We start from the raw sequence: 19,435 nt of genomic DNA on the forward strand, positions 1-19,435 counted from the left end.
GTAGCTGAGCTGCCACTCACCACCCCTCCCCTCTGGGATGTGGCAGGGTGCATGAGTTAGATGACACTCAAGCTCTTTCCCATCGGGGGGATCAGGACGACTGTCTCTCTATGTCGGTCCCAAATTAAAGTATTAAAAAAGCTTTTTGAGTAAAAGACATATTTATTTTAACTGCTTCTGTTCTGTTGTAGTTGGAATATGCATCTTGCTTGTGGCTGCGCCGCTCTGACAGGATGTAGATTCCAACTATTGACTGCTGTGTACTCGCCGTTCACACTACTGCACCCTCTCGCTCTGCTGTCTCACCAGAGCTTCCGCACCAATCGTCTCCTGACCCTGTGATTACTGTGAACCAATCACAGTAATCACAGAGCACAATAGTGAAGAAACTGCTCTGATCCAGGGTTATTAAAAGAATAGTGGTAGGGGATGGAGGTGGTTTGGAAAAAAAAAAAAGTGGAAACAGACAGAGTAGCTTTGAAAAGGGCCAAATTATGATTATCAGATAATTAGGTCAATACATCTTCAAAACAGGAGGTGTTATAGGGGGTTGTTAGTATGCAGTTGCTAGTACAAGCAGTCCAAGCATGGATAACTGGAGAGTTGGCAACAAGATCATGGGTCAGATACTGTCTGAATGGCAGCCATGATTCAATGTAATGCAACACACACTTTACAACACATTTTGGAATGAGAAAAGAAACCAAAGTGCCCAAGAGAAACCCATGCAAGCAAGGGTATGACCTAAACACACTCTATGGTTGAGTTTAAAGAGACACTTAAGCCAGAAAAAAAAATGAGTTTTACTCACCTGGGGCGTTGCCGCATATCTATGCGTTCATAATGCGGCAACGTGTTGCGGCCCGCAATAGCGCTAATTACAGTCGGGAATGCGGAAAAAGCTACGCGTGGCCAGTCCTGACGGGCCTGTCTGCAAAAACGAAACTAGCTGGCAGCGGGGGACCAGAGGATTAGTGAATGTCTGCGAGCACAGGACTGCTGCAGGGGGCTGGTAGAAGCCCCAGGTGAGTAAAACTCAGTTTTTTTTCTGGCTTAAGGTTCACTTTAAGGGCTGAGACCTTAGTGCTGCAGGGTGAGAGGTGTGGCTAAGCATCACTGGCAGAGCAAGGTTACACTCCATTATACAGCAATATACAGTTATAGGAAGGGTTTTTGATGCAGAGACCAGGATAATGAACATAAAATTGGATATCCTGAATAATTTACTGCACTCTGTGTATGGCATTACAGTGCCTGTTTAACTTGGTTGGAATTACTATTATGGAGGCAAATCCCAATAAAGGAAGCCATACATCACCAAACACAAAAAAGTTTATGAAATATATCTGGAATTTTCCCCTCTTACTTTAAGCAGGTGTTTGCTGGTGTCTGGTTTCTCGCAGATACGTGAACACTGTTCTTTATTCAAAAGAAACAAAAGGCCTGTATTCATTAGAACTATTAATTTTTATGGATTGCTGAAGGTCAATTTTGCAAAGCAGTGTTAGTGTTTGCAGCACAGCTTGAAGTACTCGGCAAGCGAGGATCTGTTGCTAATCTGGCAGTGATATCTGAACTGACAAGGACCTTGCTTTAGATGTTTATAAACATGTCTGTTATGTGCATGCATTTGTACGTCGTATGGTTTGCAGATCTGCTTACAGCGCTTGCATCTGGTAATGTAACGAAGGTCAGATCCAAGTAAAATATCAGCTTCGTACTGGATAAAACGCTGAAATCCCAAAGACCTGGTCACCATGCTGCTTGTTATCTAGCAGGGGATCTAGTGGTACTCTATTTTTCCCATGATGTATGGCTTGTGGCTGGTACTGCCAGTTCCCACAGCCTTCACATTCTCTGTGCATCAGTCAGTGTTGAAAAAGCAATACATTTGAAGCAAGAAAGCATGTGAAAATCCATTAAGGCCAAAATTCTGTTCTCTCCAGGGACCACGACCTCTGCAGAGAACTGTACACTGACATTTTCCTGAGCTATTTGGAGGATTTCTGAAAGGGACTTCACTCTGCTAGACTCGGAAGTATAAACCAATGCAGGCTGATGTCACTGAAGGAAACATTGGGGGATTTTGGAGATGCTCCTTAGAAAAAAATGTTTGTAGCAGCTTGTGTGATCCTCTAATAGCTTATTTTTGATCATTTTGAAAAATGTTTAAATATATTATTATTTTAATAAGAACATTTTTAATATAGACTTAGCTCTGAAAAGATCTGATTTTGGTTGGGAAAGAGGATTTCCAGTTTTCCTTCACTTTCCTCCTGCAAGCAATTGCAGGACTGTCAATCTATAGTTGCTTATATATTATTGCGAGGATACAACCCACTCCTCTTTCCGAGCTCTCAGTCCACCAATGTACCTCCCCATTGAAGTTCTTTGACCAACTTGTCAAATACACCTTCGGGAGTCCTTGTGAAGGCATCAAAAGTACTTGCGTCCCCAAGTACTTCCGAAGAAGAGCAGATCCGTTCTGCACAAGCTCAAGTTCCAGCTCGCGCATATGCAGTACAGACGCACCAATCATCCAAAGCCTTCTGAGGAATTCCAATAGGGACAGAAGTGAACCAAGGGCATGGAGAGAGGACTGGGAAAGCTCTATGGTATCCAGAGCCTTCCTTCTCCATAGGTATCTCACTTTTTGTAGGTTGCTTCACATTTGCTTTAAGGGCCTATTCCCTTTAGACCTGTTCCTTGGGGGGGCCTGCAAACACATTGGTATTTACACTTGTGTGTTTGAATGCATTGTACTGCAAACCTTTTCCTATGGAAACATGCATGCTTTAATGAGCATTAAAACAAACAAAAAAAGAACATGCATGCCCATGTAAAGAAGATGAGTGTAAATGTGTCCTGTTTTCTATGCCCTGTTATTGTAGTGGGAACAAGCCCAAGTGGTGAAGGTTCAAGAGGAAAGGTTAACAATGAGGATCCTGTGATGGTTTATTTCAGAGTTTCTCCACGGTGGTGTTCTGTTGTCCGCAGAGCCCTCAGTAAAAGTGCACCAGTATTGGCTTGCAGAGCTGCCTTATATCGCTATTGGTGCTTTACAGGTCCAAGCAATTCAAAGTTTTGCTACATTGTCTGAGTGTTTGCCAGTACCAGAAATTACCATATTGAGCAGCAATCTTAGACATAAGATTGTTAAAATGCACAAACTAACATCGTACAGTGTCCTATCTATTTGAATGACTTCTGTAGCAGACAGTTCAGAGGAATCTTCTGGGGTTCAAGACAGCCTTATAAAAATGAATAGGGAGCACTGCTGAGGCAGTGTGGCTGTATAATCTTACCAGTGGCTTGATTACACGAGAAATATGATTCAGCGCTCACCACACCTACACCTTTAAATGTCCAGTCTGCTGCTAGCTGTCCAAAGAGTAAGCAGTTCTCCTTTAACCAATTTAAGATATTCACAGCAACGCCACTGGCAAACGATTCCTCAATAGGTCTCACTCCAGGTCCTATAATAGCAATAAAACATATACGCACATAGCGGGTAAACTTCCAGCACTAGTACACCCTGTGTATGAAACCACACTATGTGCTAGGAAACCTCCACCGCATGCAGGATGGGGGTCACGCTCCCCCCCCCCCCCCCCCCAAAAAAAAAAAAATCCCCTGCTCACCAAGCATATTCTTTCAAACAGGCGTATCAAACATAGCCTTCAACAGCATATATATATATATATATATATTACAAAGTGGTGTACACGTGAGAAGTGGAACGAAATTCATACATGATTCCAAACATTTAATAAAAAAATAACTGCAAAGTGGGGCGTACGTAATTATTCATCCCCCTGAGTCAATACTTTGTAGAACCACTTTTTGCTGCAATTACAGCTGCCAGTCTTTTAGGGTATGTCTCTACCAGCTTTGCACATCTAGAGACTGAAATCCTTGCCCATTCTTCTTTGCAAAACAGCTCCAGCTGCGTTAGATTAGATGGACAGCGTTTGTGAACAGCAGTTTTCAGATCTTGCCACAGATTCTCGATTGGATTTAGATCTGGACTTTGACTGGGCCATTCTAACACATGGATATGTTTTGTTTTAAACCATTCCATTGTTGCCCTGGCTTTATGTTTAGGGTCGTAGTCCTACTGGAAGGTGAACCTCCGCCTCAGTCTCAAGTCTTTTGCAGACTCCAAGAGGTTTTCTTCCAAGATTGCCCTGTATTTGGCTCCATCCATCTTCCCATCAACTCTGACCAGCTTCCCTGTCCCTGCTGAAGAGAAGCACCCCAGAGCATGATGCTACCACCACCATATTTGACAGTGGGGATGGTGTGCAGTGTTAGTTTTCCGCCACACATAGCGTTTTGCATTTTAGGCCAAAAAGTTCCATTTTTTTCTCATCTGACCAGAGCACCTTCTTCCACATGTTTGCTGTGTCCCCCATATGGCTTGTTGCAAACTGCAAACAGGACTTCTTATGCTTTTCTGTTAACAATGGCTTTCTTCTTGCCTCGCTTCCATAAAGGCCAACTTTGTGCAGTGCATGACTAATAGTTGTCCTATGGACAGATTCTCCCATCTGAGCTGTAGATCTCTGCAACTCGTCCAGAGTCACCATGGGCCTCTTGACTGCATTTCTGATCAGCGCTCGCCTTGTTCGGCCTGTGAGTTTAGGTGGATGGCCTTGTCTTGGTAGGTTTACAGTTGTGCCATACTCCTTCCATTTCTGAATGATCGCTTGAACAGTGCTCCATGGGATGTTCAAGGCTTTGGAAATCTTTTTGTAGCCTAAGCCTGCTTTAAATTTCTCAATAATTTCATACCTGACCTGTCTGGTGTGTTTTTTGGACTTCATGGTGTTGTTGCTCCCAATATTCTCTTAGACAACTTCTGAGGCCGTCACAGAACAGCTGTATTTGTACTGCCATTCGATTACACACAGGTGCACTCTATTTAGTCATTAGCACTCATCAGGCAATGTCTGGGGAACTGACTGCACTCAGACCAAAGGGGGCTGAATAATTTTACACTCCCCACTTTGCAGTTATTTGTAAAAATGTTTTGAATCATGTATGATTGTCGTTCCACGTGTACACTACTTTGTATTGGTCTTTCATGTGGAATTCCAATAAAATTGATTCATGTTTGTGGCAGTAATATGACAAAATGTGGAAAGCTGAATACTTTTGCAAACCACTGTATATCCCCAGCAATCCAGTACTGCCCCCTCACTGTCAGCCTGAAACACTATTTTTATTATTTTTTTTCACATATGGCTAAGACGGGAGATGAGTTTTGTCAGCTGAAGCCACACCTCTCTGCTGACTCGTAGCCTATCAGAAGGCATGACCACAGACTAACTGCAGTGAGCGAGCCAGCAGCTTTCTAGAGATAAGTCATTGGCATGTCACACCAGTATGCACAGTTAAAGCTGTTAGGCCTAGTACACACTATGCAATCTTCACTCTAGATTCCTCCTGAGCGATATTCAGATTTGGCATTGATTGAATATAGAAGAAAGCTAGCGTACACAAATATGCAGTTACCAGGTTTGGATACCAGATCCCCTACTGATTTTACTTATTTGCCCTCCTTCTAAGAAATGACCAGTCTATATAGTGGTAGTCAGGGCTGTGGAGTCGGTACAAAAATCATCCGACTCCTCCAGTTTATGAAACCACCGACTGCAGGTACCCACAATGGCTCAGACTCCTTAGTCTAATACTTACCAGGGCTGTGGATTTGGTACAAACCTCATCCAACTCCTGACTCCTCAGTTTAAGTACCCAAAATTGTTCCAACTCTGATTCCACAACCCTGGTTGTAGTGGTAGGTTTATTGTAGCTGTGAGAGACAGAGTAACAAACCCTGTGCCCCGAAGCCAAAGTAAATTGTCCTTCTTGTTTTCAAATGTAGCAGAATGAGCCTACTGATTTAATCATAATGCATTGTGTAGGGAGGAGGCACCCATGTAGTACTAACATATTTAAAAACAGTTTACAAGGGTAAGAAACCAAGCTTACCTCAAGTAGGCACTAAAAGATAAGTTATAACCCATAAAATGCATTCTCCTTGTGTATCACTATTAAACTTATTTAGTGCATCCCTGAGGAAAGCTTGGTTTCTTACTTATTAAGTGGTTGAAGTATTTTAGTACATTAGTTTATTTAGTAGCACCTCCCCATGTAATATTACACGGCCCCTCACCAAGTGAGGACCACTTGTTGACTAATTAGCAATAGTTCTGTTTGCAAACTTTAATATGAGTCAGTTGATGTGTTCTCATTAGAAGCATTAGCAAACTTTGAACATTTGCTTAGTGCCTTACAGTTATATAGAGGAGTTAAAGAAGGACCTTTACCATTGGTACATGGAGCTATTAATCTTATTATTAAAAATATTTCTACTTTAGCAAACACTGAATACTTCAGTACAGGCTAAGCATTTGTCAGCTTTAAAGAGAACATAGAATTTGACAGGCTTGTATTTATACAGTGCTGAAGTCCATAACATGTCACAATACACTAACACTGTACAGGCCTTTCAGAGTATTAGACAGCCTCACCACCTCCATCCAACCACCCCAAGCATTACAATGCCAGGTGATGGTGTCAGTCAGAATTGACAGAATTTCCTACTGTAGAATAAACACTTCATTAGGGAGCGCAGCTGTGACAGTGACCTGGTCATTGTGCCGTTGAGGAATGTGAGAGATTGGAAGAGACACAAACAACTATGGCAAAATCTTTTCACTTGAGCCTTATGACTGGTATCAGTAGCAGATATTCCAGTTCCTTAATGCCCTCTAATGACTGAAGTGTCACTTTTGAGTGTTATTGCTCTTTTCATGTTGTCAGTCATTGAACAGACAAGAATTCAGTAGCAGTTTACAGACAGGTATTTAAATGCCATTTCCAGAAAGAACTAACATTACCAGTTCCCATAAATATTTGTTGCCAACAACTTGTTTTAGGGCTTTGCTAAGCAATGGATGCATAAGTGTCTAGAAGCAGCCCTATAAATATGTGGAATGACTGATTGGGGCAGTGAGGCCTGATGACCGGGTAACACCCATGGGCGTGACCATGGCGGCAGCCCCAGGACCGCCTAACACCAATTGGCGTCAAGTCCTGGGGCTGCAGTTTGCAGGAGATCGCACGCAGGCTGCGCGCGCATCTCCTGCTTGGGGGGCGGAGCACCGCCCCACCTTCAGTCTCCGAGTGGCGATTGCCACTCGGAAGACTGTTAAACGGCGAAACCGCCGTCTATTTACATGTACAGCGCTGCGATCAGCAGCAGCGCTGTACGTGTGACACGGCTGTCCCCTCCATATGCTGTTAAGTGATCGGCTGTCATAGGCTGAAGCCAGGGATGGATCTGGGGGGGGAGGGGGGGGCAGGTGGGTCTCTTGCCCCGGGCGCAGTTTGTTGAGTTCTTAGAAAGGAGGCAAAATGAATGGCAGTTTAGGCGCCAAAACCTGACCTTGCCCCAGGCGCAACTTGGTCTAGATCCATCCATGGCTGAAGCCTATGACAGCTGATTACGCTGATTGGCTGGCAGGGGGATGGAGGGAGGGAGCAGGGAAATAATTATTTTTAAAAAGCACATTTTATAAAAAAAAAACATAACTATTTAAAAAAAATAAACACGGCGGGGGGGCATAAGAGGGGGTTGCCATCAGACCCCACCAACAGAGAGCCTCTTGTGTGCTGTGTCGTGTGCCCTGCAGCTTGGCCTTAAAGCTGCGGTGGCCCAGTTAGTTAAAATTGGCCTGGTCTTTAGAGGGGTTTAACTCTGCGGTCCTCAAGTGGTTAAAGCATACTTGAAGAGAGGACATGACATTGGCATATTTATTTCCTCTTAATCATTGCACATTGCTTGGCTAGGACTTCTATCTACCTGTAATACTTTTAAGCTGGCCATACACTAGGCCGATTACCCGCCGATCGACAGCAGATTCGATCACTGGGATCTAATCTGCTGTCAAATCATTCACGCAACACGCTAATTTTTGATCTATTTCGTCCCGAAATAGATAGGTCCCGTCGATGGCGCCGTGCAGGAAATTACCATCGATTGCAGCGGGTAAGGAGCGCATCGCTAGCGGCATACGACCGACGCAGGTATACATTACCTGAAGCTTGCTCCCGGCATCTTCTCCGCATCACCTCCCGGCTGGCATCTTCTGCGCATCAGCTTCCGGATCCCAGCATCCAGCATAACTTCCGCTAAAGGAAAAATAGAGGGCGCTCTTTTTGAACTTCCGCTGTCACCGGAGTGACAGAAAGTTATGCCGGATGCCTTGATGCGGAAGCTGATGCGGAGAAGATGCCCGCCGGGAGCCGATGCGGAGAAGATGCCCAGGACCAGGCTTCAGGTAATGTATGCGGGGGCTCGGGGGGACGACAGCGGCAGCTCAGCAGATTATGATCGGTTTCAGGCTGAAATCAATTCACAATCTGTTTGCAGTAAAGGCAGCCATACGACCCTCTCCAATCAAATTTGATCAGAGAGGGATCTATCTGTTGGTCGAATCTGATGGCAAATCGACCACTGTATGGCCACCTTTACAGGGCCGGATTTCTACATTTTACCGCCCAAGGCCCACTGTCGCCAGCCATTTTAAAATGCAGGCAGAACTTGACTTACAGCAGCCTGCTGCAGCCTTTTCTCCTGTTGGAATACCCACCACAGCAGATACCCTGGACTCGGAGGCTGGAGGACTGTTAGCAGCAGTAACTTTCTTGCAGAGGAGAGGGGGAAGGTCTCGATCTAGTCAGCTCCTGCATGCTGGGGTTTTGATGCATCCATCAGCCCCAGCGGCACCACGAGACCTCCCCATCCATTAAACTCTTCTTGCTGGGCTCTGCCAGATAACGTCACAGGATTGACAGTGGACAATGGGCTAAGCAATGCGCCAGCTGCTGCTGCACAGTGTGGGACCCGGACTCGGGAGAGAAAGAGTCTAGCTGCTGCAGGCTCTCTCTCTCTCTACACCGCAACTTCCGTTCTCGCAGTAGCCGCGGCCGCCCCCGCTAGCTGCTCACACAGAAACAGAGCAAAGAGGGGTGGGCGGCTGCAGAGCGAGTGGCTGACAGTTATTGGCAGCAGTTGACACATATAGTGTCACACCCCCCATGTACTTTAGCTGAGTCTGGCGCCCTAGTCCTGTGCCTTGGGTGCCTTCCCACAAATCCGGCCCTGCACCTTTAGCTTTATACCCTGAACAAGCATGCAGATAAGTAGCTGTTACTGCAGTCTACATTAGCTGCCTGACCCAAGTCTGACCACAGTTACCTGCCTGCTTGTTTCAGGTGTGTGATTCAGAGACCACCACCACATGCCTCTTACTTCCGGTTCCCTTTAATCCTTATAATTGCACTACATTTCTACCTACAGCAACTATACAGTATGCAATTTTTAAAATAAATTAGACAGGTAATTAAAAAATAAATTAGACTCTAATTAAATTATCCATTTAAGATTAGAGCACTGCCAGGGTTTTTTTTTTTCTTTATACCAAATATTGATCGGACATGCCTGTTCTTGTTGGACTGATGCCAATAAGGGAAGAGTTGTGAAACTTCACCTCACAATTCTTAAAATGTCTTTTAAATCTTGAATGGGATATTCTGGATACTGACAATTTAAATAGTTTTATTAAAGAGAACCCGAGGTGGGTTTGAAGAATATTATCTGCATACAGAGGCTGGATCTGCCTATACAGCCCATGCTCTGTTGCTATCCCAAACCCCCCTAAGGTCCCCCTGCACTCTGCAATCCCTCATAAATCACAGCCACGCTGCTGACAAACAGCTTGTCAGAGCTGGCTGTGTTTATCTCTATAGTGTCAGTCTGCTGCTCTCCCCGCCTCCTGCAGAACTCCAGTCCCTGCCTGCATCCCTTCCCTCCCTGCTGATTGGAGGGAAGGGACGAGGGCAGGGACCGGAGCTATGCAGGAGGCGGGGAGCAGCTGAGCCTGACACTACAGATGTAAACACAGCCTCACAGCATGGCTGTGATTTATGAGAGATTGCAGAGTGCAGGGGGACCTTAGTGGGGTTTGGGATAGCAACAGAGGCTGGGCTGTATAGGTAGATCCAGCCTCTGTATGCAGATAACATTCTTTAAACACACCTCGGGTTCTCTTTAAGTGTCTTAAAAGCTTACAATATTCCTTTCTCAATACCAAGATAAATAAGAGAAAAGGCTAATGACAAAGCACAAGTCCAGAATAACACTCCTCAGTGCAGAAATACGTCCTTTCTGCTACTTCCAGTAAGGGCTGGGACAAACTAGAGCGATTTTGGGTGCGTTTTTGAACCTCTGACAATCGCTGGCGCTTTCAAAAACACTTTGCTAGTGCAAGTCTATGGTGTTGAGCACACTAGAGTGCTTGTGATTTTGGAGATCACAGACGCAGGACATGCAGCATTTTGTGAGCGTTTGGGCTCCTATACATATTACATGAGTTATCTTTATTGCCTGAAAACTCCGCACAAATCGCCAAGAAAACACTGACACAAAGAGCTACCAATTGCGATAGCGCTTTTCAATTTCTAGTGTACCCCTGGCCTCTGGCTAATTTCAGAGAGTACAGTAGCAACCCCCGATAGGTACTAGGTCCAATTTACCCTTGCAGAGGGGCTTGGTGACTGAAAATTGCTCCAGACAACCTTGGTGTGTGGGTTAACTTTTCAGAGACGTAGAATTATTGCATAACTTGTGCCCAGTTCTGACATGAAAGCCAAGATGACTGCTTTCATAGAGGGGAAAAAACAGCCAACACACAATGGCAATTGAAAAGAAATTAGTAGAAGCGTAGTCTGTTGCTTCCAGATGCAGATAGTGTTGCAATTATTTTGAGTGTACTTTAAGTATGTTTGCTTTAATGCAACTAAAATTGAACCCTTAATATTCTTGAGTCTGCTGTTCATTCAGCGCAGTTACTTGCTGTTCTTGCACTCAGCCATGATTTCTCTGCTTTAGAGACGTGAGCTAAGCGTAATGCCCCGTAACAAACATTTGAAGTGGGTTTTATGCCGATCAATACTTGGCATTTTCACATATCCTTTTGGAAGTCAGTAGTGACTCCTGTAAGCAATTACCGATCATCATTCTGTCTGTGCAGTCTGGGATTTATTGTTTTGTTTTTTTTTTCCTTTACTGAATCTGTGTAAGTCTGTTAATTTGTATGTAGTATCTGTTGATAGTAACTGTTCTACATCTCAGAAATATGCACTCTTAAAGGACCACTATCGCAAAAATCGTAAAATTTAAAATACATGTGAACACATTCAAATAAGAAGTACATTTCTTCCAGATTAAAATTAATTAACTTTCTTCTATGTTGCTGTCACTTACAATAGGTAGTAGACCTTTCATAGAACCGACAGGTTTTGGAGTAGCCAATTTACGTTCTTCTCATGGGGGGTTCTCAGGGTTTTCTTTATTTTTAAAAGCACTTAGTGAATGGCAGTTGCTCAGTCCAACTGCCAAAAAAGTGTGCAGCGAGCAGGGAGGCTGGCCAGCATCTTTGTATAAACCTTTTTCATGGAATGTCTTTATAAAGAATAAAGGCCATGCTGAGAATCCCCTATGAAGAGATGGACTAACCCAAAACCTGTTGGTTCTTTCAGATTTTCACGACCTACTGTAAGTAACTGCAACATAGGACAAAAGTAATTTATGGCTCATTTTACCCTGGAAAAACATACTTCTTCTTTGTATGTGATTACATGTATTTTACATTTTACATTTTTTTTGTGTGTGATAGTGGTGCTTTAAATACTTGTTGCAGAGAGGACAGTAGATCTACCTACATCTTCTGAAACTTGACCTTGTCTTCCAGGTGGTAGATACTCAGCCTGTGTAATTAATGAGCACACCACTTGTGCTGGTGCATACCTGTGCTCATAATCCCTCTCCAGGTCATTAACCAGGGATGCCCTCCCTCATATCTTGGGAAATGGGACTGCTAGACCACCAGGGATAAATTTATATAGGGAAAGGGAGGGACTGTCACTAGACCACCAGGAAAACTATGTAAGGGGGAGAGATGATCATCTGGGAAAACCATAATGGGGAAAGGGGAGGAACTAGACCACCAGAGAAGACTTAGGCTGGGTTCAAACTGTCGCTTATCAAAAACCGATGCTGTAAAAGTAGATCTGTTTTCCAATTAAAATAGATCAGGTTGTTTCACTGGCATCCTTTTTTCATCCATTTTCCATTCCTTTCCATTTGTGAATGGACTAAAGAGGATACCTGGAACACCTCCTAGCTAGAAATGAGAATGCAATAGTTATGGTTGCTATTGCATTCTGATTTGTAGGTCCCAAGAGCATGTTACCTTTACACAACACATATCCGCTCACTCTCGGCTTGCTGACAGTTCCATCTGCACTTGTAGTGCCTGTTGTCTTTTCTTTCCTGCTTCCTAAAACAAAAAAAAGACTATGGTTGAAACGTACAAACTTAGTCTTATAAAATGGGTATATGAAATGGCATCCAAAATACCATCGAGTTGATAGAAAGTAGCCTGTCCAAGTTCCATTTAGTATCAGCGCTCCAGATAAAATTGGGTACTGCACAGCCTTCTGTTCCGCTCATTGGAACTGAATAAATGGACAGATGTCAGTGAATCCTATTGAATAATGTAAGATCCATTCACTTGCCTCGATCCGTTCCGATCTGCTAAACTTTTGTCAGTGTGAACTCAGCCTAAAAATATGAGGGAGACAACCAGGATACCAGAAAAAAATGATGCAAAGGGGAGCAAATGGGCCACAGCACGGAACAACTATGAGGAGTGCTCACTAAAGGAATTGCTATCAGGTATCCACAGAATAGGGGACCCTGTAAGGTGGCACAACAAAATGACTGCGGTCATGGAGCACAACATAGCCAGAATCTGCGTGTGTGCAATACTTATGTGCTTGTCTTTGGAAGTCCTTGGGAACGTGAGTACTTCTGAAGGCTTCCCGAAGAACACCGAAGTACTAGCAGATCAAGGAAGTTGGCTGGCACAGCACGGATATGACGGCTAGCACGGAGGAACAGCAAGGCTCTATTGTATACATATCCTTCTTTCTTAGGTAAGTATCACATTTGGAGTGAGTTTCCTCAGGATTGCTTGAATTTGTTTTTCTCTACTCTCTTTTTTTCCCCTTCAATTTCCTTCTTAACACTTTTCTGTAACCTCCCAAAGTGTCTGTTTTACCGACAGCTCCAGACTGGAAGTAAAATACAGGACTGCACACTTGTTTTACCGCATGAGTTCTGTATAAATTAACATTTGTGAAATATTTACATTCTGGTAGCTATGTGAGGTGAACATTTTTTTTGTAGGTAAAATGCCTCATGCGGTATTTTCCTTCTTTTTTTTTTTTTTTTTTTTTTTCCATGCATGCATTTCCAAACGTGCAATAAAACATGCGGTATTTCAGCGGCAAGCATGCAGTAAATAAAGAATAGTAGTCTTTAATTGTCTTCCATAAGTTAGTATTTGGAAGCTTTTTTTTTTTTTAAGGGGTGAAGGTGTATTTGATTATGTAGCAACCTATGAAAAGTATATTTATAGGCATACCCTATAAAAGAAATCCAGTAAATATTTCGAGTTTTATTCCTACTATTCTTTTTCTATTACACAGCCTGAATAGGAACTATACTAAAAACTGCAAAATGCCTACAAATTAACTTTACCTCCAGGTACAGGCAGGTCTTAGGCTGCATTTCCACTTGTGCAGTGCGAATCACCGAGGTAAAAATTCGCATGAAAAGTCGCATGGATGACGATGTATGCGAATTTAACCATGGCAGTGCTGGTGTGCTTTTCCATTGTTTCTATGCAAATTTTCATGCGAATTCGAATGAAAATTTGCATACTCATGCGAATTTCCTATTAAATACATTGTATGCGATTCGCATAGCGCTATGCGATATGCGAATTCTGATGGCTCTGCCATGCGAATTTTTGCTGCACAGAAAAACGCAAAGGAATCCTGACAAGTGGAAACAGTCCCATTCACTTGTATTGCTATGCGAATTTGCATGCGAAAAACGCATGCGAATTCTCGATAGTGGGAATGGGCACTCAAACTGATCTGTAAATTATGTGCTAACATGCCCCCTAATTTCCATGAGAATAACTATTTTCGGTAAAATTAATGCGAAAGACCTCATAATTTACAGCATGAGGTAAAACATGACTAAAACCTATCAGAATTGCGAAGTGTCATTACCTCATGAGGTAAATTACCATACATGAGGTAATTTGTTTGAAATCCCTACCAATTGAGGCCACTAGTTAGTAATTTTTTTTGTTTTCCATTTGGTAACAGCCTGAGGGCCCTCTTCAACTTTAGCCGGTGCTCGTTTCCAAAACCCTCTAAGCTGTGCCATGCATGGCTATAATGGTTCATATACTTGACCCATACTTGATTCACAATCTAATTTTTGCCAAAGTCTAATGCCAATTTTGGGGGAACCAAGTAACTAAAGGCCCATACACACACCTGACTTCGGCTGAGGCAGGCAATAATCAGGTTTGTGTAGCAGCCCCCAACCTGGGAGCGATCCGCCTGGTGGATCTACTCATCCCCCAGCGATGCCAATCTCCTGGCAATCTCATTGGTTGCTCCGCTACCCATCCCACTGTGTCATGCACATACCACTTGTCCCCCTGTCACCCCCCACATAGCAACACAGCACATTGTCAGCTACATGCATGTGGCACGAGTGTGCAGGGCTGTGGAGTCGGAGCAATTTTGGGTACCTGGAGTCGGAGTCGGGAAAAATGCACCGACTCCGACTCCTAATGAATTTAAACTGTAAACAAAATAGAAAATATGATAACATGTTCTGTTTTGCAGATAATGGTCATCATAAATAATTTATATATACAGTAATAGCTGTGCTTAGTCCACAAAAATGAAATAAACCAATCAAAATTAGTTACTTGTGCTGCTTCAATAAAGCAGTCCCTGTATTTTTAAAGTCAGATATACTTATCTGATTGCGACTGTGCAGTATATATGAGGTGTACACCGGAATCTCATACATTATATATATATGTACCTGGGGCTTCCTCCAGCCCGAGGCTCCGCAGGCTCCCGGTGGTCTCCAGTGGCCGACCTGGCCAGGCCGGGCTTCTTCTGCGCTCCATTCTGCGTTTCACGCCGGCGCGCTGACGTCATCGGACGTCCTCCGGGCTGTACTGTGCAGGCTCAGTAGTTCTGCGCAGTACAGCCCGGAGGACGTCCGATGACGTCAGCGCGTCGGCATGAAACGCAGAATGGAGCGCAGAAGAAGCCCGACCTGGCCGCCGGCACCTCCTGCCTGCCACGGGTTGGAGGAAGCCCCAGGTAAGTGGATAAGGATTTGTATTTTTTTTTCATAGTCCCTGAACCTTCCCTTTAATAATATCTATGCTGTAAGAATAAAGCCTGATGTGTAGCTGTGTCACTAATAGAGATGGTCAATGAGATGGAAATAATTCTTCGTTTAAGCTGATTTATGCAAATGTATGCACTCCCTTTGATCATGAAATCAAATAATTTGATATGTTATTAAAATTTGGTTTGGTGACTACGAATTAAAGAGTACCTGAGAAGGATAAAAAGAAAAGTTTTATACATTCCTGGGGCTTCCTCCAGCCCCCTTTAGGCCAATCAGTCCCTCTCTGTCCTCCTCCGCCACCTGGACCTTCTGCTATGTGTCCCGGTAATTCAGCCAGTCAGCGCAGTACGGCCACATGCCGCTCCTACAGCCAGAAGCATTGTGCACCTGTGCAATAGTGCTGTGCAGGTGTAGTACGCTCCCGGCGGTAGAGTGTGTGCATTTGCACTACACCAGACTGGCTCAAGTACCTGGATTCATAGCAGAAGATCCAGGTGGCGGAGGAGGACAGCGAGGGACTGATTAGCCTGAAGGGTTTTGGAGGAAGCCCAAGGCATGTATAAAATTTTAATTTCATCTGTCTCAGGTTTACTTTGTTACACAGTAGTACTATACTCTACATATGCACTTCCCACAGAGCTGCAGGAAATCCACTGAGAATGTTGTGCAAATTGAACACAGAGGTGTTGTCTATCACCCATAAATCTGGTTCAGATTGTATCTGCAGAGTGTGTGATAGAGGAAGAATCTCCTTATTCCCCTGCAGAGTACCTGCACATCACTCTTACATGTACCCACAGTTACATTGCCTAGGGCCTGATAGATGTTCTTTGTTCCGGCCTGTACCTTTTACAAGTACTCTTAACAAGGACTAGTTTTTTAGTCTATGACTAAAGGGAATAAATATGGCAGTCTACATATCCTTCTCACTGCAGTTGTCTTTTAAAATTCCTAAGCGTTGGCAGTTAAGAGACAAATTTTCTGTTACATACCTTTAATCAACAAGATTGCAATATGCAAATTAGAGGATTCGGCGTCGAGGAGTCTGAGTTGGAGGAATACAAAACTGAGGAGTCTGAGTTGGTGGATTTTTGTACCGGCTCCACAGCCCTGCGATTGTGTGCAGCCTGGCCCAGCGATGTCACCCAAGGGGATCAGATCCTGATCCCAGACGGTCCACATCCGTCAAAGGTGTATACGCATCTTTACAAGTTGTTAGGAGACACTCGAACAAGGGAGAACCTACAAACTCCATGCAGTGTCCTGGCTGAGGTTCAAACCTGGGACTAGTAGCTACGCCACTAGGCTGCCCTTGATCACTGATCAACTCTACAAGCATACAATAGACTGGTTGAATGCTATGTACTGAACCACAGTACATAGCACAAAACAATAATATATTTATCTGCACTTTTAACAAATACTGTTGTTTTTAAATACAGACGATAAACAGTACGTTTTGCATTGTGAAGAAAGGCAAGATGTTAGTACATTATTGGAACCATGACCGCAACACTAACAGATGAAAGAGTTTGGGAAACACTGCAGTACGTAACATAACTGTTTCCTGATGTGCAATGAGAACCGTCCGTTACAGCAAATTTATATTGTTAAATGATTTATCTTGCACTCACCCGATGAAATATTTGCTATCAAGGAAAACTTTGGTTGTACTTATGTTGGGTTATCCCACACACAGTGAAAACTAAATATTAGTAAAGTAGTCTCGCACTGGACAATATAACCTGATTGAAACACTATTATATTTCAATGGTGCCTTTCAGACTGGTTGTTGTACGGTTTTGAGGAGTCTGAATGGAACAACATACTGTCTGCACTGCGTTACCTGGCACGTGGTTTGGGGTGCGGTGCAAGCATAAGTCTATGAACTGTATGCTGCACTATACATGTCACACTACTTTGAAAAGCTGTGATGCGACTTGTTGACACTGATTTCTGTGGATGTGCATTGCAACAAATTTAGTGTGAAAGTAGCCTAAATGTAGGCATATACTACACAATCTGTTAAGTAAATAAAATAAATATAAACATTGAATCTAGCCTAATGCTGGATACACACCATGCATTTCCGCATTCGATGCGTCCGTCGATACGCGTCGATTCGATTATTTCCGACATGTCCGATTCAAGCTTTGATGGATCGTTAGGTCGATTTGCCATACTTAACATGGCAATCGACCTAAAAATCATCGAAATTCGTTCGGAAATGCTCGGAAATAATCAAATCGACGCGTATCGACGGACGCATTCGATGCGGAAACGCATGGTGTGTATCCAGCATAAGGGCAGAGAGATTTTCGATCCAATTTAGTTTACAAAAACACTCTCCCATTGATTTGCGTTAAAATTGTAACAGAATTGCTGATGCAATTTTACGACGATTTTAATGCAAGTCAATGAGAGCCAATTTTTAAAAACTAAAACTGATCGAAAAAGCGATCTGCAGTGTGTCTCTGCCCTTATTCTAAAAGACTTGTAAAACAAAAAATGGAAACCGAGAGCCAAATATAGTTTTGTATTTTAGTATTTCACAAGGAGTTTAAAAAGTAATTTTGATATACTCGCAAAAGTGGGTTACCACTCAGGTAACCACTATGTTGGAGAGATTATAACCTGACCCCACTCAGGTTAAGAAGTCGCTCTCTGTAGACAGGAAAAAGGAGGGATAACACCCCTCCACCAGGGGTAGACTAAGGAATATGTTGTTACTTGTACAGAGGTGCCAAAATAGAGTAAAAACGTCTAAAAACCGTTTAAAAGGGGGAAGTTATGGTGGAGTTGCCTCACTCGTAGACAAAATAGACATACATTTATTTTTACATTTAAAAAAATAACATTTATTAGATGCTTCACTTTGCAAAGTTTGCAAAGTGGAGCATGTAATAAATGTTATTTTTGTATATAAAAATAACAAATGTATGTCTGTTTTGTCTATGAGGGAGGTAAGTCCACCATAACTTCCGCCTTTTAAATGGTTTTTAGACGTTTTTACCCTATTTTGGCGCCTCTGTACAAATATCTACTTCTTCTAAGAAACTATGACATTTGTGATCAATATTACATTGCAGTAGTATGGATATAGAGGTGCCAAAAGGATAAAAGTATCTAAAAAGTTTAACCACTTAAGGACCACGGGCTTAAACCCCCCTAGTGGCACAACATTTTTTTTCAAAATGGGCCACTGCAGCTTTAAGGCCTTGCTGCAGGGCTGTACAGCTCAGCACACAAGTGATTCCCTTCACCTTTTCTGCCCACCAATAGAGCTTTCTGTTGGTGGGCTGTGATGGCTCCCAGGATGTTGTTTTTTTTCCTTTTACAAATATTTACTGTATTTTTTTTAAATAAAGCTATTTTCCTTTTATTTTTGTAAATCCTCCCTCCCCCGCCAGCTAGCCTATGTCAGCGATTAACTATCATAGGCTTCAGCCAATGAGAGCTGATTGCTCTGCTGCTCGTGTCACACGACTGTCCCTAGTACAGCACTGCCTTAGATCACAGCGCTGTACTATGTAAATAGACTGTGATTGCCGCTGGGAGACTGATGACATCTCCTGCAATCACTGCCCCAGGACTATAACACCAATTGGCGTTAGGTGGTCCTGGGGTTGCTGCTGCATTCACGCCCATCGGCGTGACGAGGAGGCAGTGGTGGGACTTACCTCCTCCAAGCAGACACAAAAATTGCCAATGTGTTTGTCAATAGAACAAGTTTATTTACATACTCCAGTGGACAATGCAATGCGTTTTGCAGGTTTGATCCCACTTCATCAGGCAATAACAATGGAGTAATAGCTGTAAACAGAGATAATTGCCTCATATCCCATGTGTAGTTATATAATCATTAATTATAAAATATATATACTTATAAATATAAATAAACATTAGCAGTGAAATAGGTAATAAGGTATTAAATGGGGGAGGGAAGGTTAAAGATTTTGAGTTTGGGTACTAGTCCACTTCAAGCCAGACACCTTTGTAACTGCTATAATAAGGTCCATGCATTTTTATTTTTATTTTTTTTATAGGATTAGTGATTTAAAACCC

The 19,435-nt window shown here is 43.1% G+C and overlaps 1 protein-coding gene across 5 annotated transcripts in view; it reads left to right on the top strand.

Annotated features, from left to right (window-relative positions):
- The window catches only part of MRTFB (myocardin related transcription factor B), a 422,849-nt gene that overhangs the window by 207,941 nt on the left and 195,473 nt on the right, over nt 1-19,435 (top strand). The window contains exon 1 of one of the 5 annotated variants that reach the window (XM_068244729.1): nt 11,606-11,626. The exons of the other annotated variants lie outside the window; for them this stretch is intronic. The gene's annotated coding sequence lies outside the window, so the exon portion shown is untranslated. Of the gene's footprint in view, nt 1-11,605; nt 11,627-19,435 lie in introns of those variants that run through there. 5 annotated transcript variants of the gene reach the window in all.

This window comes from Hyperolius riggenbachi, chromosome 7, assembly GCF_040937935.1.
Source record: "Hyperolius riggenbachi isolate aHypRig1 chromosome 7, aHypRig1.pri, whole genome shotgun sequence".
Lineage (NCBI taxonomy): Eukaryota > Metazoa > Chordata > Amphibia > Anura > Hyperoliidae > Hyperolius > Hyperolius riggenbachi.